Genomic DNA, 23,257 nt, shown 5'->3' with positions numbered 1-23,257 from the left:
ATCCTGAGCACCAGGAGCGATGCCGCCAGCAGGTACAGGAGCTCCTGGCTGGCCGGGACACTGCAGACATTGAATGGTGAGATGTCCCCAGGGCCACCCCGGTCATGTGGCTTGGGGACACGATGCCAGCCCCGCTTGTCCCCAGGGACGACCTGTCCCAGCTGCCCTTCACCACCATATGCATCAAGGAGAGCCTGCGGCTGCACCCTCCTGTCACTGCTGTGTCCTGGCGCTGCACCGAGGACATCCCCCTGTGTGATGGCTGTGTCATCCCCAAGGGTATGGCATGGCCAGGGTGTCCCCAGTGTCACCACCCATCCTCATCTGCTGTCCCTAAAGTGGCCATTCCCATCCCAGCAGGGGTCATCTGCCTGATGAGCATCTATGGGACCCACCACAACCCAGACCTCTGGCCCAAGCGTGAGGTAGGGCCACCCTATGAGGTGTCCCTGTCACCATGGTGGTGACAGCTGTGTCCCCTCGGTGTGACTGTGTTGGTGTCACCCCAGGTGTTCAGTCCTCTGAGGTTCAGTCTGGAAAACAGCAAGGAACGGTCCCCGTCGTCCTTCATCCCCTTCTCTGCTGGCCCCAGGTATGTGCTGGAGTGGGGACAGGAGTGTCCCCAAATGTCACCCCTGTCCCTGGCTGGGTTCACAGTGGGGTGACAATGGGGAGGAGCAGGGAATAAATGGCAGCATGAAAGGGACAGTATCATGGTGGTGGTGGGGATGTGTTGTCCTTGGCCATGGGACACCCCATGGCATGGACATGTCAACCCATGGACTTGTCTCTAGGCCACTTGTGTCACCATCCATGGCCATGTCCCCCATTTCCTCATCCATGGCCATAGAGCCCCATGTCACCATCTCTATCTGTGACACCCCCCATGCCCAATATCGCCATCCACAGCCATGTCCTTGTCCCCATCCCCACCACATCCCCACCCAGGTCCTTGTCCCCATCCCCACCACATCCCCACCCAGGTCCTTGTCCCCATCCCCACCATATCCTCACCCACGTCCTTGTCCCCATCCCTACCATGTCCCCACCCAAGTCCCACAATGTCACCATCCATGTCTTAGTTGAATGTCTTTATATTTACCCCAATGTTGGGTGAAGGATAATGAAAAATGAAAGAAAATAAAGGCCAAAATAAAAGCATTTATGTGTCCATGCTGGCTGAGTATCCGTGTGCCTGGGCGGGTAGAAAGGACCTTTTCTAGAAAGATTTCCACTCCATTGTCTCCAAAATCCTGGGTTTTGCCCCAGTCAATCACCATTTGGCTGCGGAAGATGCTGGTGGGCCAGAGAGAATTAGAATCATGGAATGATTCAGGTTGGAAAAGACCTCCAACACCATTTGGAATTCTGGATGCCACTCGAAGCAATGACTGGATGCAAAAGGTGAGACTGTTTTGGGGTCGAAAGTAAAAAACTGTGCTGTCCACTATGAAATTCTGATGTCTGTTTGCATCCCAATGGATTTTTCTCTGGCCGTGTCCAAGTGCCCAAGGAGAGCCAGGAAGATGTGGGGACCACCAGCCAGGTGTCTTCCCAACATGGATCACCAGGATCATGGATGACCAAGTCTCCGCCCAGCGAGGGTCACTGTGGACCATCCAGTGGGGGTCCCCAATGGGGGATGGAGTTGAAGCAGCACTCAAAGCTCTTCCTGTCACTGTAGGACACAAAACAACACGAGCGCACACACTGCTGCTCTCAAGGGGAAGAAAAGGGAAGTTTATTTCCTGACTCCAACATTTACAGTTTTCTAAAAGCGACCATGGATTGGAGGGTGAAAGTGCCACCTCTCCAATGACACTGGACAAACTAACAGTCCATCATATTTTTCTTCTTCTATAAAAGAATGCCAAACAAGAAGTTATTTACAGAAAGTGTTTGAGAAAGTTTGCTACAAGAATGTAAACATTAGAAGGCTCAGAAAATCTTTAAAAATCAAGGCAACACTCTTCCTGCACACAGGGCACTTGTTGGGCATCCCTTACTGCTGCCTCCCTTGGTGTTGGGTCACAGCAGAGTTCTGGGAGAAGTTCTTCCCACACTTGGGACACTGTCAGGGCCTCTCCCCAGTGTGGATCCACTGGTGGGTGACGAGAGTGCAGTTTTTCTAAAAGCCCTTCCTGCAGTCAGGGCAGCAGAAGGGCCTCTATTCTGTGTGAATCTGCTGATGCTTGAGGAGACGGTATCGGCTCTGAAACCTCTCCCCACACTCAGAACACTCATAGGATCTCTCCCCAGTGTGGATTCTCTGGTGGGCAATCAGCCTAGAGTTCTGCCTGAAGCATTTCCCACATTCCCCACACCTGTAAGGCCTCTCCCTGGTGTGGATCGTCTGGTGCAGAATCAGCCTAGTGCTCTGACTGAAGCTTTTCCCACATTCCCCACACCTGTAAGGCCTCTCCCCAGTGTGGATCCTCTGGTGGACACTCAGGCCGGAGGGGTCGATGAAGCTTTTCCCACATTCCCTGCACTTATAGGGCCTCTCCCCAGTGTGGATCCTCTGGTGGGCATTCAGATGGCAGCTCTGCCTAAAGCTTTTCCCACATTCCCTGCACTTGTAGGGCCTCTCCCCAGTGTGGATCCTCTGGTGCAGAATCAGGCTGGAGTTCTCAATGAAGCTCTTCCCACACTCTGAGCACGTGTAGGGGCACTCCCCAGTGTGCATTGTCTGGTGGATGATCAGGCGGGAGCTGTCACGGAAGCCCTTCCCACACTCCCCACACACAAAGGGTCGTATCCCAGTGTGGATCATCTGGTGGAGTTTCAAGCTGGAGCTCCTCCTGAAGCCCTTCCCACATTCTCCACATTTATAGGGCCGTTCATTGGTGTGGATCCTCTGGTGGGCGATCAGGTTGGAGTTGATCCTGAAGCTCTTCCCACATTCCCCACACTTGTGGGGCCGTTCATTGGTGTGGGTCCTCTGGTGGACAATCAGGTGGGAGCTGATCCTGAAGCTCTTCCCACATTCCCTACACTCATAGGGCCGTTCCCCGGTGTAGGTCCTCTGGTGGATGAGCAGGTGGTCGCTCCTGCCGAAACTCTTCCCACATTCCAAGCACTGGTGGGGCTTCTTGCCATCATCAAGCTGCTGATGGACCACCACTTCAGCGCTCTGGCCAGATCTCTGGCTGCCTTCCAGGCACAGGCTGAGTCTCTCCTCCTCGGAGCACCCTGGGCTGGGTTTGCAGCCCCTGCTCTTGAGGGATCTCTGGGGCTTTTCCTCCCCAGTGGATTCCTGTGCCCTGGAGCCGCTCAAAATGGCCTCTTCCACCAGGTTCTGCTGTGAGGATTTGTCCTCCCTGGTCTCCATCCTCAGCTCCTTCCCTGGGGGAGGAAGAACAAGGAGAGGCTGGGATTTGCCTCTGTGCCACAGGGAAGGGGAAGGAGATCCCCCCAGAGCATCCCTGGCTGGACAGCATCAGCAGTGGGGCTGTGCTGCACCTGGGGCCGTGCTGGGCTGGGAGACGGAGCAGGACAGAGGGGAAAAGGGGCACTGACTTCCTTCTCACCTGCCTCAGTGCCCTGGGGCATCTTCCTCTTCCTCACAGCCTTCTCCATCCAGATGAGGTTTGGGAATGGGAAATCCTGATTTGGGGGAAAAACAAGATGTGAGTGCATTGCCTTCGGAGGTCCCACTGGCCAAGTCCATCTCTAGAAGTCACCGGACATCTGGTGGCCAGAAATACCTCCAAAAATCAAGGAGTCCAAAAACCTCTCCCAGGAGTTCCCTGTTTCCAGTGTCCTCACTTTGGGCTTATGGGGGTCCCTCTTCTCAGAGCTGCTGGGGGGGCTGTGGGGCCTGGGCATTCCCCCTCTCCCGGGTCCTGCTTACACAGGCTGAGGGTCTTTTGGGGGTCCCAGGGGTGAAATTATGATGCTTGTATCCCCATTTGTCTGAAATAAGCTTTGCACCTTTAACACTGGTTCTGAGAGCAGAGAGGGAGGAAGAAGAAGCACGGAGTTTGTTTTCAGAACCTCTCTCACTCCTCCACATTCCTGCTCCTCTCTTGTCTGCAGATGGACAGACAGCGGGACAGAGCCCTCCTTTGCTGTTAGTCAGTTTGAGCTAGCAGAGGAAGAGAAGCTCCCTGGACTGTGGTTTTTGGTTTATCCTTTTCTTTGGACCTGTCTAAACCTGCTCTGGATTGAACACCCAGAAGAGCACCAGGTGCTCACACCTGTGCCCCACCGGGGCTGGGCCACGGCATTTCCAGCACCAGAGATACTGATAAGAGACTGATAAGAGACTGAGCAAGCCATGCTACAGCTCACGGAGGGACTTTGTGAGTTTGTCATCTCTTTTGGAGCAGCAAGAGATTTTATTGTTTAATACTGTTCATTTTTGGGGCTGGTGAGTGCTTTGCCTGTTCAATAAACAGTTTTTTTCCACTTCTCTCAAAGAAAATACTTTTCCAGAACCAGCTGGAGGAGGGGCCACTTGACTTTGCTCTTCTACAGGAAACACCTTTAGAGTTTTTCCTCCCAAAATTGCCCTAAGCCAGGACATTGGCTTTGAAGGTCCCACTGGCCAAGTCCATCTCTAGAAGTCACTGAGTGTCTGGTGGCCAGAAATACCTCCAAAAATCAGGAATTCCAAAAACCTCTCCCAGGAGTGCCTGGTTTCCAGTGTCCTTATTTTGGGCTTATGGGGGTCCCTCTTCTCACAGCTGATGGGGGGCCTGTGGGTCCTGGGCATTCCCCCTCTCCTGGGTCCTGCTCAGGCATGCTGAGGGGGTTTTGGGGGTCCCAGGGCTCACCCTCCCCTGATTCTGTGGAAATTGTTTTTGTGACACGTGCCAATTGGGAATGGAATCAGCAAATGCTTCTATCTGCTGTGTCCAAAACAAGACACAAAGAAAGGTTTTGAAACTTTCTGACCAAATAGACAAATAAAGCATCAAAATCAAAGAAGTATAGTAGAGCAAAAGAGATGAGGCAGCAAGACGACTGATGCTTAGAATAAAATAGAGGAAGTTGGGGTAAAGCTAAGAGATATTGTAACAAAGCAATTAAAAGCTTATGTATAATAAAAAGCTTGATGCACTTGACAAATCATGTAGCAGACACCAGTGCAAGGCCTCCCTCCAGACAATCACAAGAAGGATAGCAATCAATGACCACCTAGAAATATTGTGAAATTACTGCTCCCAGCTTATTGATATTTGCTAATTTGGACTAACCAAGCATATTGGAAAATGCTTTGTAGGCTTAAAAACAGTATATATAATTTACTGAACTGTGTGTGCTATGAGTGGAGCAGTGACTCCCCAGCCACCCAGCGCTGCGTGCTTGCTTTAAAATAAAAGGTATAGAAGTAAAATTCACATTCGCTATTGAAATTTTACATCAGGTGTTCCAGGGTCCCCTTTCTCCAGCATCCCCCCACTCTAGGCACTCAGCGCTTCCCCTGCTCCCCTTTGCACTCCTGAGAGATCCAAAAGTACCCCCTTCATCAAATAAATTAAAAATACCTCTCTCAGCGACACCAAAATATATTTGGGACTCAACTCCTGTGAAAAACGTCAATCACTTGTTTTTAAAATTTTAAAAGTTTAATAGTAATAAAATGGTTCTAAAAACAGTAATACAATTAGAGTAATAATAATTTGGACAATTTGAATTAGGACAATACGAGACAACAAATACAAAGAATTATGGATGTCCGGGTACCTTTTTCTGGGCAGCACGAGCCGGAAAAAGGGCACCGGTTAACAAAGATTAACCCTTAAAAACAATAACCCGTTGCATATTCATACACCTCATACATGATGCATAAATTCCATTCAAACACAGGATTCTGTCTGGCCATCATCAACTTCTTCCTTCTAATCCTAACAGCCCCTTTGAGGCGGGAAGAAGTTCGTTTCTTCTGGTAAGAGAGCAAAAAATTCTTTTTTCTGAAAGATTCAGGTGTCCTGTGGCTGCTATCTGATGCGAGTGCCTCATTCCTTCCTTTAAAAAAACCTCACTGACATAGTTCTTCTTTTAACTACAAAAGTTACCTTTTAATTACAAGACTACATTTATTATTAAACTGTTAATACAGCACTACTAATCAATACACCAAAATACATATGGTAAATGTGAAAATGCCTGTATTTTATGATTGGCTTTTCGCAAATATTAAATGAATATTATATGTGTTGTGTTAGAAAGTAATGCTGTATTAATTCTCTTAAGTACCATGTTAAATATAGTTTTAGGTTATAAAAATTGTTAAAATAGAAACGATGCCACGTAGGATACTTTTTTAAAGAAAGGACTTCCAGCGAGATAGCAGCCACAGGACACCTGAATCTTTCAGAGAAAAATAATTTATTGCTCTCTTACCAGAAGAAACGAACTTCTTCCTGCCTCGAAGGTGCTGTTAGGATTCAGAGGAAGAAGCTGACACTGACCAGACAGAATCCTGTGTTTGAATGGAATTTATGCATCATGTATGAAGTGCATGAATATGCAATGGGCTATTGTTTTTAAGGGTTAATCTTTGTTAGCGGGGGTCCTTTTTCGGGCTCATGCTGCCCAGAAAAAGGTACCCAGAGGTCCGTAACTCTTTGTATTTGTTGTCTTGTATTGTCCTAATTCAAATTGTCCAAATTATTATTACTCTAATTGTATTACTATTTTTAGAACCATTTTATTACTACTAAACTTTTACAATTTTTCACACACCATAAGCACACGTTTGCTTAAAACAATGCTTGCTTATTTTGAATACAATACCTGCTTGTAAGCCTTAAAACACAACACACAGAGCTCCATTCTTAAGCTTTAGCCTTCCTAATATCTTGCTTGTCGACGGAAGGGAACCAGGACATCAATTTGATCATCACAGGCTCAATTTTATTGATCAGTACGGCGGGTTAAATACAGTTAATAATGAGCTTCATACATATTGCAAAAGTTGAGCTCAGGATTGGTCAGTTACATATCAGCACCTACGCCTACTTCTACATTCCTATGGTTCTACTTTTGATACTTTCTACATATTCTTAGGATATATTCAGGACTAATCTCAACTCCCTATCCTCATGTTGCAGCAAGGTCACTGCTGACTCTTCCTTTCAGCTTGCTGACTGCTGTCTTTTCTCCTTCAGCTTAACCAGTGGCATTATGTCAGTATGGCCTTTCTCAGCTAACCAATTATTAATAATACTCTCCACATTTCCCCCGTCTTCTTCTTGAGCAAGGAGATTAGTTTGCCATGTTTTTGCTATTGTACGGCTGACCATGTTTTGAATACAGTTAAAGATACAAGGCAAAATAAGCAAAAACAGTAAAATTACACTCAGCAGTCCTATAGCATAGATCACAAGGTTCCTCAGCCACGGTCCGAGTCCCAGGCCTTTAAGCCATTCGTCAATTCCTAAACCGTCTTCTTCCTTAAGTTTGTGAAGTCCCTGTTGTAATTCTTTTATCTTAGTGTGAATGGACACTGAATGATCAGACAGATTCATGCAACACATTCCCTCGAACTCTTCACATCCATGTCCTTGTGCTAAGAGCAAAAAATCTACAGCAGCTCTATTTTGCAAAACAGCATGGTTAACACTTTGCACATCTGCAGTTAACATGTCTAGAATTTGTGATGTCTTGTTCAGCTCATCCCTTGCCCAGCATCCTAATTGTTTTGCTAAATTCATGGCTTTATTGGCAGATCCTCCTGGTAAGATAGTTGAAACCACCACCTGTTTGAATGTGCCCCAAAATCGTGGATCTCCTATCTTGCTGCAGTCTAAGTCATGTATGCTACGTTTTCTCCTGTTTGAATTTTGACTCCGCTGCATTAGCAAGGACACATTAGGATGAAACAGTGACAATTTTCCCAAAAAACAGGGTCCACCCTGTGGTTTAGCTGGTATACCATTCCATGCCCTGTCTCCACAAATCAAAAATATTCCTGTGGCTAATTTCATTGGTGCTGTGATATTTGTGTCGTTACATTGACTGTAATGCTGTGGAGAGAATTCACTCACATTCAGGGATGAATCTAGGGTGGCCCATGTTTCTTTAGGTTGGTTTAAATTCTGAGCACCCAAAAGTTTGAAGCTAAACCATCCACCAGCTGTAGTGTTAGATATGCTGGCATTTGTACTTCCAAAAAGATCCAATTCCTCAGGAGGAGAGTGCAAAGAGGTGTTAAGTGATTGGATTAGTAAGCATTGACGATAGCCATCACTCTGACCTGCAGTATACCCTTGTTGCACCGGCAATGTGAGGTTTGACATGTTAGACATACATAAGGTTTGATTGTTTATCAAACTGCAAAATTCTCCAGGAGACCACACCGGAAGTCCCACCAGGCATGTTCGAAATGGGTTAGTGACTCCTCCAAGACTAAGACAAAGTGATGATTGGTTAGTTTGATTAGCAAGTGTTACCCATAAATTTTCCCTTGGTTGACTAAAGTGTGTTACTCCTACTGCTTCACTTGCTACAGCATTGAGCAGTATTACAAAAACAAACCTCATTTTTCTTTCTGCTTGCTTTGCTTCTCCTTTCCTTCCTTCTGCTTACGTTGTTTTTTCTTTCTTCGCTGTCTTTTCCCTGGTTTGCTAGATTGTCTATTGTAAGGCTGAGTCAATTCTTGAATATACTGATCTAATTCTAAATCAGCATCCTTGCTCACAGGTATAGCATGAGGTAAGTTTGAAGGCAAATCAGCTTTGCAGCGAGCTGCTATGATGCGTGAGGCTTTAGTAATTTCAAATATTCTAAGGTTTTCCTGTAACTTCCACCTAAGATATGCTATAATCACTTGTTCTGCACTCTCAAAGAGCTGTAATCCTGTCCGTCCTGGCAGGCCAGTACTTTGTTCAAGAGCTCTAACCCAGATATGATTTCGAATCCACTTTCCAAAACAAGATGTACACCATAAATATCCCAATGACCTCTGTGGATACCAATAAACCTGATTACAATCTGCACAATGCAAAGCTACCCATGCATAGCATTTATCTTTATCCTTTTTGCAAACATAACAAGGAAGCGAATGTAAGTAAGGACCAGTATAAAATTCTGGTTCTTCAATCCAAAGCAACTAATTCAATGGTGGTGATCTCAAAGCCTCTTCAGCTTTTTTACTATATGAGGCTAACAGCTCAAGGTCTTTCTTTAACACAAGGTGTATCTTATTTCGTAATCGTAGTTCTTGTTCGTTATCCTCCTCAACAACTATATCCTCCCGAGGGTCCCACAACAGCAAAATTGTTCTAATCATAGAAAATTAATTAGCAATCACTGATACCCCTATTCAAATGAGACCGTTCCCTTTTTTGCCTTCTTTTTCTTATCAGTCTTCAATCTTGCTGCTCCTAATTTCACTGGTCCTGTCCCTTTCAAACTTAATTTTTGCAACTTATCAATGCAGCAATCTAATGCTCTATCAGGATCCTCTTGGAAGGGTCCTACAACTGAATGCTGTGTTAAAGGCACTAATTTCCTACACCTTATAGAAACTATACCTGATTTACTTTGAACCTTAATTCTATTTACAATACATTGTATTTCCCATCGATAATAAGCAAGAACCTTCTGTTCAGGAGACTCATAAAGATTTAAAGCTATATATGCGTTTTGCCCCGTTTGTCTCCTTAATTCATCTTGCCAGCTTTTTCCCCACGTATGCTCGTGTTCACAAGTATGACACCACAAATCCCGTAATAATGATTGTTCTATCCAAAAAGTTCTTTTACAACCCCCACAACGTAGAGCTATCCAGGCAGCACAATGTGGATTGTGACAGTCAAGGCAATGTAGTTTCGCTGGATCTGTTAAGTGAAAAGTTGATAATGAGTCAATGAAACCAATCAACTCCTGGACCGTCCGGTAGTGACGTGTCAGTGCTCTGTCCACCGCTTCCGAGTACCCCTTCAATTGTAACAGTAGTGGTTGTAGGACTAGAAGCAGTTTCTTCCCCAGCCGCTCCTTGTCCTCCTCTGTAAGGCAATCCACCAGAGGCTGCATCAAAAACAGGTTTAGTCCACTTAGCAGGCACCCACAAAGACCCTGTAGGTGAGGAAACACAAAGATACCCCCGACCCCAATATAATACTTTTGCAGGTTTTTCCCATAATCCTGAACTTGGGTTCTTATACTTAACCCAGACCTCTGTTTCCTTAGTATTTTCCTGACCTGACCTTGGATGATGTTTCATTGCAGGGGGGGTATCATCTTCCCCAAAAATGCATAAATGATTAATCACATACAAAACCTTAGCCAAACATGCTTGTGGATCTGTCAAATCTTGATGTTTTTCAATATACTGCTTAAGGGTACCGTTTGCTCTTTCCACTATTGCCTGTCCAGTAGAAGAGTGTGGAATACCTGTCACGTGCTTAACAGACCACTGATTCAAAAATTTCCGGACCCTAGCACTTACATAACCTCGACCATTATCTGTTTTGATACTCTTTGGAACTCCCATAACAGCGAAACAACTTAACAGATGTCTGATAACCTGTATAGCTTTCTGTCCTGCCTGAGCGGTAGCCCATATGTAATGACTATATGTATCTATGGTGACGTGCACATGCTTGACTTTACCGAATCCATCTATGTGTGTAACATCCATTTGCCATATCTCATTTATTTTTAAACCTCGAGGATTAACCCCGATGCCCAGACCTGTCCCACCATTATGATAACTACATGTTGGACATGCTCTGACAATGGCCTTGGCTTCTGACAAACTCAGCTCAAAGTGTTTTGCTAAACCTCTTGCATTTTGATGATATCTACTATGTGCTTCTCTGGCCAATGTGTGCTTGTCAATAGGACAAGAATTATCAATGGGTAGGGTAACCAATTTATCTGCACGTTCATTCCCTTCTCCTAAACCTTCAGACCACTTATGGCTCCTAATATGAATCACAGAATATGCTGCCTTTCTTTCTCGTAAAGCCTTCCTTAACTGTATCAGTAACTCATACAATCGTTTATTATTCACTTCCTTAATTGCTGCTTCCTCTATTCGTTTGACTACTCCTGCAACATACATAGAGTCTGTGACCACATTTAAAGGCTCCTGTAAGTTTGACACCGCCCATACTACTGCTAACAATTCCAAAGTTTGTAAGCTATCTGCAGGGTCTGCTGTGAGGAGTTGATGCTTCCATTGTCCTTTTTCTTGCCAGGTAACAGCAGCACGCCTTGATTTCTTTCCTGCATCTGTAAAAACTGTAATAGCTCCTTCTATGGGGTTTTCTTCTCTCAAAGGTCAAGTAATCCAGTTCCATTCTGTCATCCATTGCAAAACTCTGGGCACTAATTTACTAGTCTCTACTTTAGCAGGTGACATCAATAATGCTTCTTGTAAATTCTTTGAATTTATCAAGTACCAGTCCAAGGTTTCTTTTTCCATAGGTAATCTAATAGTAGCAGGTCCTCTACCATCCACTTCAAGAATTCTGAGACGCCCCTTTTTGATTAATGCAGCCAATTGTTCAATTTTTGAAGATATTGTTTTCTTATGCTGTAGTGGTGGTGACAACCATTCCAACACCCGTATCTCCCCCGTTTTCTTTTGCAACTGAGAGAGCACCAAGCAAGTGGCAAGGGCTATTCCAGATAGTAAGGTCAATGGGGTGGTCGAGTTGTCGACGAGACACATACCCTTGCTGTACACAGTTACTAATTTGCTGCAAGGCAAGATGATGCTCCTTTGTCGGATGTACAGGAGTAGTAGGGTCCACACCTTTTAACAAAGGTCGTAGGGCTTCTAATAAGTGATTTGGTATTCCCACAATAGGCTTCAGCCACTGTAAGTCTCCCAGCAACTTCTGTGCATCATGTAGAGTTTTAATGTCCAATTGTAATTCCAGTTTTTGTGGTATCACTATTTGATCTGTCAAAGTCCATCCCAAATATTTCCAGGGCTTTGTAGTCTGAATTTTCTCTGCAGCAATAACAAGTGAATATGCAGCAAGAGTATTTTTAATGGTGTTAATCTGTAAAGAGGAGAATGGCTGTTGCTGTGCAAACAAAATATCGTCCATGTAATCATATATTATAGTTGCTGGCCATTTACGACGTAGTGGCTGTAATGCTGCATCAACATAAAGCTGACATAAAGTGGGGGAGTTGCGCATGCCCTGCGGAAGAGATGTCCATTCAAATCTTTTATCTGGTTCCCCACCATTTATTGCTGGTAAAGTAAAAGCAAATCTCTTCATGTCATCAGGATGCAGGCCAATAGTGAAAAAACAATCCTTTAGGTCAATAATTAAAAGTGGCCAGTGTTCTGGAATCATAGCTGGATTTGGAAGACCAGGCTGTAAGGCCCCCATTGGTTCCATTTGGTCATTTACAGCCCTCAAATCATGTATCAAACGATATTTCCCTGATTTCTTTTTGATTACAAAAATAGGTGTATTCCAAGGGCTTGTGGACAGTCGTAGGTGTCCCTTTGTATATTGTTCCTGTACCAATTCATGGGCATGCATAAGACTCTCCCCTTTTAATGGCCATTGCTTAACCATCACCGGTGTATCCGTTTTCCAGGTGAGTGGAATGGGGAAAGTCCAAGCAATGGCAATTACCCCAAAGGGTGCTGATTAGTTAACACCACTCCCAATTGTGTTAAAATGTCCCTTCCAATTAAGCAGGAAACTGTAGGAGGCAGTTGAACAATTGAAAACACAGCAGATATTTGTTGATTTTCAATGCACACAGACAAAGACGGCGACCTGCTTGCCAATGTAAATCCTCCCACTCCTGTGAGCATGTTTGATGAGGGAAATAGAGGCCAATGTTGTGGCCATGCTTCTGGAGAAATGATGCTAGTATCTGCTCCTGTATCCAATAATCCATAAAGGGTTATGCTTTGATGCCCATAGGTAATTTCAACCTTTTGTTTTGGTCTATTTTGTAAATCCACAGTTAAAAGGGTAACACCAGTAGAGCCAAAACCTTTTTCATCCCGTGCTTGCCCAGTAAATGATTGTATTCCCAATGTCATTTGTGACAGTGGTACCAATTGTGCAATGCGTTGTCCTTTTGTAATTTTAATCGGAGGATAAAGGGTGTAAGCCATAATTTGTATTTCCCCTGTAAAGTCCGCATCGATAACACCAGGCAAAACAAATAATCCCAACATAGTTATAGAGGAACGTCCCAGCAATAATGCTCCACATGTTTGTCCATTTAATATAAGAGGGCCCTTTATTCCAGTGGGTATCCTCTCAGGCTGGTTTGTCATTAGTGTGACGTCTACTGCTGCTGATAAGTCCAAGCCGAGGCTCCGTGTTGTTGCGGGTTGCAGACAGGAGGTAGCAGCGATGTCACGGCAGTAACTTGTGTCTGTCCCTCATTGCCGCATCGGTAACACTTGATGAATGGTCTCGAGCCTCTTTACGTGACTGCCAGTGAGCCGCTTTGGAGAGGAGCAGGAGCAGCTAACACCCGATTTTGAGTAGACTATGCTTTTGCAACCCTAATCCTAATTCTTTTAAGGCTTCTGCTATAAATGGCTGTGAAGCTGTTGGCATTAATGCCATTCGCTCTAATGCTTCCTCAATAGTCCAATTTGCCCCTAAAGTAGCTAACACTCTTTGGGTTGCTGGATTGCTATTTTGCAAAGCACACCTGCTTCAATAGCGCCCTGCAACACCAGCCCGATCTATAGCAGTAGCTGTTCTATCGATAAAATTTCCAAATGATTCTTCTCTACCTTGTTTAATACCCATATAAGCCGGTAACCCTCCTGGCTCTTTAACCATATCTATTGCAGCACGCACTAACCACATAGACTCTGTAAGTTTATCAGCTCCCAATATCATCTGTGCCTCTGTACGTAAAAATGCCTCTGAGCCCATCAGCTCCTCTACTGTCACCCCATGTAATGGGTCATGTGCATTAAACAATAACTGCTGATGCTGAGTAAATATCAACCGAACTATTCCTCTTAAATCATTAGGACATAAAACCTGAGTATTAAAAAGATAATCTAACATTTGCTTAACAGGTTCACTTTTTACTCCAAACTGAATAACCGTAGAACGTAGCTGAGTTAACAGCTTCCAATCTAAGGGAGTATATTCTGCTATATTATGCGTAAGGTTCCCCTGTGCATCATATTGTGGTGTGTATGTGACCAGACATGCAAGACTAGAAGCTATTTCCACCGCCTCACCATCCCCCATTTGCATTACTTCCTTTGCCAAAGCAGCCCAAGCTTCCCTCCTCTGTTTAGCCATCTCCCCCCATGGATCACGGTGTGCCCCTGGGATGGGATCTGGCTCTTTAAGGGTGCTATGCTGCTGGTGCTTCGGTGCAGACACCGAGGTTTCGCGCGGGGGGGGGCAGTGAAGCAGAGGCTGGCTCGTGCGGGGGAAGCGGGAGCCCGCCCTCCCCCGCTGGAGCTGACAGTGAAACCGGAGCCGACTCCAGCGGAGCCGGCCTGCGGGGGGCAATCCGCCCCCCCGCTGGAGCCGGCTCGGGCGGGGGAGGTGACCCCTCCACCGAAGCTGTAACCTGAGCCGGCTCACTGAGGGGAAGCGGCGGAGGCAAGGCTGGCGGCGGAGGCGAAGCTGGCTTGCCCCTACCCCCACCATCCGACCCGCCTGAAGCTGGTGGCGGAGGCAAAGCTGGCTTGCTCCTACCCCCACCATCCGACTCGCCCTCCCCCTCTGACAGGAAAGGTGCAGACGGTTCCACTGCGCCTATAGAGAAATCCTCCACACCACTTTGCTGGGGACTCTTAGGCATAAGTACCTTAGTTACAGAGGGTGCCAGGGGATCATCTTCACGACCATACCCTATATTCCTCTTATGAGCTTCTGTTGCCCTTTCTGCTGCCTTTCTCTCAGAGACCTGCTGAAGTAACGTGTTATACACCACCCGCCATAACTTCCCGAATTTCTTTGCTGACTTATCATCGTCTAGTACTGTATCCCACAATATTTCCCCAAACTTTCTCCACTCTGATAACTCATGAACTGTATGAGGATTAGAAAAGATACCCTTAGCATGGCCATAAGCTAATAACCCTGGTAACTCCTTTTTTAAATCTATCCCTTTTATCCCACGCCGCTCTAAATAGGCAGTAAATAAATCATATGCCGCTTGCCTATCCATACCTATTAATCAGCGCACGCTGTTGCAGCTCTCCAGGCTCCGGCGGACACGTATTGGCTTAAGTCACAGTTGTGAACCTTAAAGGTGCTTCAAATTCCGGCACCGTCCCGGCTGCTGGGACCCAAACCCAACTTCCGGACCGTGGCGTAATCCCTTTTTCTTTTAATCCGAGAAAAAGGGCAGAGATTCAGTTATGCCCGCATTCTCCACCATTTGTTGACGGAAGGGAACCAGGACATCATTTTGATCATCACAGGCTCAATTTTATTGATCAGTACAGCGGGTTAAATACAGTTAATAATGAGCTTCATACATATTGCAAAAGTTGAGCTCAGGATTGGTCAGCTTACATATCAGCACCTACGCCTACTTCTACATTCCTATGGTTCTACTTTTGATACTTTCTACATATTCTTAGGATGTATTCAGGACTAATCTCAACTCCCTATCCTCATGTTGCAGCAAGGTCGCTGCTGACTCTTCCTTTCAGCTTGCTGACTGCTGACATTTCTCCTTCAGTTTAACCAGCGGCATTATATCAGTGTGGCCTTTCTCAGCTAACCAATTATTAATAATGCTCTCCACACGCTGTGAAAGCAGGCATGTTGTTGCACTTTTGAGCTCCCCTTGGGATGTCTATCGCAGCTGCAGTGTGCCTTGAGATCAGGGCTTCTTCATTATAAAAATCATAATCCTACGACTATCCCTAAGGCTAACCCTAGGAAGGTAAATCAGGCTGGGATTAGGGATGTTCCCAAGGAAAAAGCCCTGGAGGGAGCAAGTTGAGGCAATTTTGCGCTGCCCTAGGGAAGTCTTTCGCAGCTGCAGTGGGCCTGGAGCTCAGAGCTTACTCATTTAAAAACCCTTTCCCTATCCTGCACTGGAGGCAGGTAAATCAGACTAGGTATAGGGATGTTGCCAAGGAAAAAGAGGTGGAGGCAGCCATGTTGCACCACTTTTGCTCTCCCCTTGGGATGACTTTCGCAGCTCTGCAGTCTTCCTGGAGCTCAGGGCCTCTTGCTTTAAAAACCCTATCTCTAACCCTAACTGGAGGCATGTAAATAAGCCTAGGGGTAGGCATGGTCCCAGGGAAAAAGCTGTGGAGGCAGTCATGTGGTACTTTTGCGCTCCTCTTGGGTAGTCCTTGGCAGCTGCTGTGTTCTTGGAACTCAGGGCTTTCTGGTTTAAAAACCACTAAAAATCCACTAGTTCTGGCAGGGAGAAACTCTGCCAGCACAGAAAACATCTCCCATCGTGTTCTAGAGTTTGCACGGAGATCTGCCAAGTGTTTGGCAGGGAGAAAAGGAAAGTTGTCCAAAACAGCTTCCAATCGAATGTTCATGTGATTGGAAAAGTCAGGAGAGTGGTAAGGTACTGTTTTCTATCAGTTGGCAAGCTGCGCACACAATCCCAGTGTCGTACAGCTTCCTTCTTCACCTTTCCGAAGCTGCCGCTCTCTCCGGCTCCTGGAGGGGAAGAAGCGGCTTCTTCGCGCAAAGACGATGGTGCCGCTCACAGTGCTCTCCTTAGCGCGGCTTCTGCCGAGAGACGCCCGGGAGCGACCCTTAGCTCCGGAGTGCTCCGTACCTTCCCATTCAATTTTTAGGCTCGACAAACGAAATGGTATACTTGCAGCAGTAGGGCGGGACATTGAACTGGACTTTCTCCTTTTAGAGAGAAGCTAATGAAAAAGTTTCACCGGAATCAGAGCAGGCTGTAAAAGAAGAAAAGTGTCATGAAAATAAGCCAGCCTTATCCTCTTAGTCTTGCTTGTTGTGATTGGCCAAGAATGAAATGTGTCAACTCTGTGTTTTTGGGTTTCACATCAGTAACAGGTACTTCAGCTGCTGTACTTCTCTCCTAAAGTTAAGAACAGAATCCAAGGAATTGTGATTCCATGGTCTCAATTCACCCTATGGTGCCGAAAAAGGAGTGGAAGGTGCACGGGTCAATTAACTTGAATGGCCTATGTAAATCAGCGGCCACTGATTTCCTGAAGGCTTCAACAGGTTAGTTGCCTATGTTTTTCTTGGAATTGTTTTAACCTTTGGTCATGTTTTTCTTGCGATTCTTTTACCCTTTCCCCATTAGTTCAGCCTTTGCTCTCAAGCCTTTGCTGACATTTCCAATATCTCGGTAGCCTGGAAAAGTGTTGTCTTTATTGATCACATCATTATTCCCTTCCAAGGGTTGTTTGCCTCAAGTCTCAGTTTGGCTGGTTTTCTGCTAGTTGATTGTCAGAGGGCAGCAGGTGTTTTGTAAGAGCAAGTACACAATCCCATAGCTTGCTTTTCTTTGGATTTGGCCTGTCTAGAAAATGGAATGACTGAACATCTCTGAGAGGCTTTTCTCTCCTCATTAGGTTTCACTGGAAGGGCAGATGCAAATGGTCTACCTGAAGTCTTGGCACAGAAGAAAGTAGTGGTTTGCTGCTGCATAGAGCTAGAAGCTTACAAAAGGAAGGCCTTGGGCTGAGGCCCATTACTTTGGCTAAGTAGAAAAGGACTGTGGGAAGGTGAGGCAGCTGAATTCGAGGTAGATCAACAAGTTCTAGAACCATCGTGTGTTCACAGCGTGGCGCATGGTGGTTGGTTGAATTGTGTTTGTTATGGCTTAAAGCTATGGAACTGAGAAAGGCCTAAGTGTTTCAAAAGCCTGGTTTTTGTAAGAAAGCAGCTCTCCTTTGCGTCTGCCTGGAGACTCTGCATCACCACGGACCCTCACTGCCAGTTTGCCAAGGAGATGATCAGTAGGAATGTTGCAGAGCTGCTGTGTGCATCTGAATGGAATGGCAGAGAGCGAAGCGCTGGACATTTCTGGCTTTAGTTACAATGCTGCTGCATTGGTGCCAGTTTAGTTGGTTTTCCATCAGTGGCCTTTCTGTCTAGAAGTACACTGCCCAGAGTATTTGATGCCATTTCCTTCCTGTTGTTTTCATACCTTCCTTCAGTTGAAAGGATGATACAACCTTTCCATTTTGAAGATCCCTGTTAGGAAACACTATGCCAGAGGAGTCATCGCTCCCTTTTCTTCTGCCTCCTTTGCCATTTTCAGAGACTCATTTCAAATTTCTGCTCATGTCAAGAAGAATACTGAGACTACTTAGCAGGGTTGACGCTCTCAGCTGCTTTCTTTCCTCTTTCATACTGCTTCATACTGGATGTGACTTCAAGGCCTCGTTTTGTCATCTGCATTTTGCCGTGATCCAAAGCTTCCAGGCCTGTGATTCCAGGCCTGTGAACACAAAAAGAACTCTTAGTCTTTTGCAAGAACTACCCCTAGGAGGATTTGTGTTCACTTTGATCTCTACAGTGTTTCAGAAAAAAGGAGATTGTACTCTCTTCTTGTGTACTCTCTTCTTGTGCTCTCATTTCCCTCTCTCTGCCTTGCATGCCCTAGTTAATCTACCGGCGTGACTCATTTGGCATCATCTCACGGTGCAAATTCTGCATAGTTTCATGTCCTTACAAATGCCAGTTGACAAGGAGCCTATCTAACCATTCAAGGGGCAAAGAATTGCAGGGCTGGCCAGTTCAGGTGCTGAAACTGTAAGTCATGCCATATCAAAGTGACAGAGCAAATCAGTTGATCTAGGACTTTCCGCTGGACACCTCTGAGAATAGCAGCTTGTCAGCAATGACACAGCCATCTTCCTCGCTGTATTCCAGAAAGAGGAAAGGGATACCTTCAGCGGTTAATATGTTTGGCATGAGAAAACAGCAAGAAATGTACCGCAAAATACTTGAGTCAGATCAAGTGCGTTTCTCTAGTGAGAATTTTGCTCTTGTTCTTTCTTGTCTGTGCCTTTACTTTTCACAGAAGACAGGGGAGCATTTCATTATTACTGTTCTTTTGTTTTCTCTTGTTGGCCTCCCTCTTTCCACCTGCAATTAACAAATTTGCCTTTCTTTACTGGCTTCTCTTTCTTTACTTCTACAAGTTGACATGAGGTCATCCAACCTTACCATCAATGTTCTCAGACAGTGGAGGGAAGTAGAAGGTACAGCTAAATGGATAAAAGAAACCCACAAAAATAGACAGGTTTTTAAGTCTTCTGTGAGAACATTAGGACACAAGATGTCTTTGAACTGAGTAATGCTCTATTGATTTAACTTTTAGTCCACTCTATTATTATTACTATTATTACATGTGTTTGGCCTTTAGTACAGAGCCTTGGAACTAATCCAGGCCAATACTTTGGCTAATTTTGTTTGATTTCTAGTGAGGACTTTGTTTCTTAAGGAATAGTCCAGAGAAAGAGCGTCCATGGTACAGTTACGGGTCATAAATTTCTGGTACAGTTTGTGCTGGTAATACATCTAGGAAAGAAAGGTTTGACATCTTGTTTGACTTTCAAATGGAACCATGATTTGAAAAACCTAAGAGTTGCGGTTCCCCCCCCACCCCACACCCCAAGTACTTCTCTTTGCACTGTTACTCAGGAATTACACATAAAAGCCCACCCTGTAAAATACGTTGCAGATACTTTGCAAGAAGTGCAGCTTAGCAGCTAGAGATGATAACGTGGGTTAAATAACATTGCTTCTGCAGTGATGGAAACTCTGTCTACGCAGACATACTCAACAAAGGTTACGATGGCTTAGCTCCTGGGCTCAAGTGAACGTGCATTTTAGAACTTCCCAAGAAGGTGAATTCAACCTCCTTCATTGCTCTCTGCTGGAGTCCCAAGAGAATTTCAGTCTGCTTTTTGTCATTTACAGCTGTCACTGCCTAGCTCTTGAACATGAGACTCCCTCATGACTGATGAAAGTTGTCTAGTTAAGAGTGGGTGAAAGACATGCTCTTGCTCTAGAAGGAGATGAGAAGGTTTCTGCAGTCTTTGTCATCTCTACTGCTTGTGATTTCTATACAAAACCAGCGGGAAGTTTTCTGAAGGCAGTCCAGAAGCTGGCAATATGGACAGCTTACAGCCGAACACTTGCTGCAGTGCAACCATGGTGACACCAGAAAGGACTTCAAAAATTTAAAAGGGCAAACAAAGCAGTTGGAAGGAAAAGAACATGAACCATTATTCCATTTTTCTAATCTATCTTTCTTTCAATCATCATTTTCGTGCAGTTTCGCGGCTTGCGTTGGTATCCCTCCGAAGGAATCTGAGACAGAGTAAGCTTTTGAATGGAGTAGAGGTGAGAAACGCAGGCCAAGTTGCCTTTTTTGCCATCAAATACCAGTTACGCTTGAACTACCCTTTGCTTAAGGTGCTTAGCTTACACTAAGAATTGATTAGCACATTTTGATGGGAGCAAATTTTACTGTCATGACTGAGTAAATTTTGCTGTCACTCAGAATTTTACTGTCGTCTGAATAGCAATGTTTGTGTCAAAATAGTATTTTGTCTCCTGTATCTGCAGCAGGTAAGCCTTTTGCTGTCAGCAGTGTTGCTTTACCTTTCATGTCATATCCCTCTTCACATCCATCTTCTGCTTAAGGCTTATTAATCTACTTTAGAATTGGCACGTGGAATAAGACTACTTTTCATTTTTGAAAGCTAATGTCATTTGACCTACTTACAGCAAATAATTCATTAATTGCAAGTCCCCAGCTAGCATCTTTTTGGCATATTCTAAACTTCTAAAGAAGTAACAAAAGCACTCTCCAATACTTGACTTTAATATCACAGTGGGAACGCTGGTCTTGTTTCCAATAAACAATCATGGGTATGGTAAAACAAAAGGAGGGGTTAGAGTTTTCTCTGTTAACCTATAGTGAGCTTGGATTTTGCAATATGCATGAAGTTAATTAACACTGTTATATAAAATGGCTAATTTAATCAATAAATTGGAGTCAATGCTGATCAACGACAAGGTGGATAGGCTTCCCTTCGCTTTCAACACAGTGCCAAGTCGGGCTGGTTTGATAGTACCAAGTGGCTGCTGCAATCTGCCATCCAGAAGCGGGGCAGGTGAGTTTTGTTTGCAAGGGAAAGGGGCCGTGGTTTGTGTTTGGGGGCCTGTGGATTGGAGTGGCCGGCTGGCTCCTGAAAATCCACGATACGCAGCATGGCTCCTAGACCCAAGGTGGCACCAGTGCCAAGTCAGGCTGGTTTGATAGTACCAAGTGGCTCCAGCAATCTGCCATCCAGAAGCGGGGCAGGTGAGTTTTGTTTGCCAGGGAAAAGGGCTGAGGTTTGTGTCTGGGAGCCTATAGCCTGGAGTGGCCAGCTGGCTCCTGAAAATCTACGATACGCAGGATGGTTCCCAGACCCAAGGTGGCACCAGTGCCAAGTTGGGCTGGTTTGATAGTACCAAGTGGCTCCTGCAATCTGCCATCCAGAAGAGGGGCAGCTGAATTTTGTTTGCCAGGGAAAAGGGCTGTTGATTATGTTTGAGGGCCTGGGGCTGGAAGAGGCCGGCTGGCCCCTGAAAATCCACGATACGCAGGATGGTTCCCAGACCCAAGGTGGCACCAGTGCCAAGTCGGGCTGGTTTGACAGTAAGAGGTGGCTCCTGCAATCTGCCATCCAGAAGCGGGGCAGGTGAGTTTTGTTTGCCAGGGAAACGGGCGGAAGTTTGTGTCTGGGAGCCTATAGCCTGGAGTGGCCGGCTGGCTCCTGAAAATCCACGATACGCAGGACGGTTCCCAGACCCAAGGTGGCTCCAGTGCCAAGTCGGGCTGGTTTGATAGTACCAAGTGGCTCCTGCAATCTGCCATCCAGAAGAGGGGCAGCTGAATTTTGTTTGCCAGAGAAAAGGGCCGTGGTTTGTGTTTGGGGGCCTGTGGCTGGGAGTGACCGGCTGGCTCCTGAAAATCCACGATACGCAGGATGGTTCCCAGACCTAAGGTGGCACCAGTGCCAAGTCGGGCTGGTTTGATAGTACCAAGTGGCTCCTGCAATCTCCCATGATCACATGAAGAAATACTTTCTGGTGTCTGTACTGGCCCATATGCTCTTTCTTCTCTCCCTCAACTTCTCCATCACCTCTCATCTGTTTCACATGCGCTATCTTCAAGGTCCACAGGCTACTTTTCACAGAATCTTCAGGCCTGACGCAGTAAGATCGATGAATAAAACAGAGCTGGGATCTATTTTCCAGTTTGGATAAAATGCATTCTGCACACAAATCCAAGGAGAAGGTGCTGCCCAATGCCCAGAAAAACTTTCACTACTGCTAGTGTTCTACGTCAACCGCAACTTAGTCTGAAAGAAAAGCTTTTTCTCTGAGAGCATCTGAGAGGTTTGCATGAAGCACTGATATCTGACATATGCCATTTTGAATTGGAGAGGAAAAAGAAAATGGCAAGAAGTTTTTAATTTTAGTGGTTTCAATTTTAATTTCCGTGCACTTTTTCAAAACTTGTCAGCTCAAATGGCCATCTACATCTTTTAGTCATCTGTAAGTCAGTATTCATATAAAATGTGCTTCAAATCAAAAGAATTTCAAATTTGCACTCCAAGTTTCTATGCCTAGATTTATGATTTCCTACACATATTAGATGAAAGGAAGGCCTTTTTTACTGTGGGAGTGCTGGAACACTGGAACAGGTTGCCCAGAGAAGTTGTGGATGTCCCATGCCTGAAAGTATTCAAGGTCAGCTTGGACGGGACTTGGAGCAGCAACAAAGGAGAAGCTTGACAGTAGAGAAACAAAGTTGGACTATAGAAGAAACTCGGACTGAAGTAGAGGAGCAAGTTTTCTCTCAGCTCTTGGGGTAAATTCAAAGTTGTACAAAATGACATTTATCTGTGATATTCACTACTGTAACAGAAAGGTTCATGAAAACTGTACAGAAGATAGCAAATTTTAAAAGAGATAAGAATTACAGCATAAAATCCACGGGATGGGTTACAACATGAGACACTCTCTAAGAGAAAATCTCTGTGTTTCAGCACTTCATCATGGTAAGATTTCATGAAGTGCCAAAGAAGGCGGCAAAATATCATTCGGGACATTATTGACTGGAATTCAGCCTGGCCATTAGTAGGAACTGGCTTTGAACACATCATGTAGATATACCACACACACTTTCCCTTCACTGAAAAATGACTGTTTACAACGAATAAGCAATTGACGATCACAATTGATTGAAAGCATCTTAAACATGTCAAGTATTTCATTGTAGATGATCTGTGATCCAAATGCTTCTTCCACCTTAGAGAGGGACAGAACAATTCTTCCATATCATGATGGTTTAAAATTGT

Source organism: Melospiza melodia, chromosome 7 (assembly GCF_035770615.1).
Source record: "Melospiza melodia melodia isolate bMelMel2 chromosome 7, bMelMel2.pri, whole genome shotgun sequence".
In the NCBI taxonomy this organism is placed as follows: Eukaryota; Metazoa; Chordata; class Aves; order Passeriformes; family Passerellidae; genus Melospiza; species Melospiza melodia.
This window is presented reverse-complemented; position numbering follows the sequence as displayed.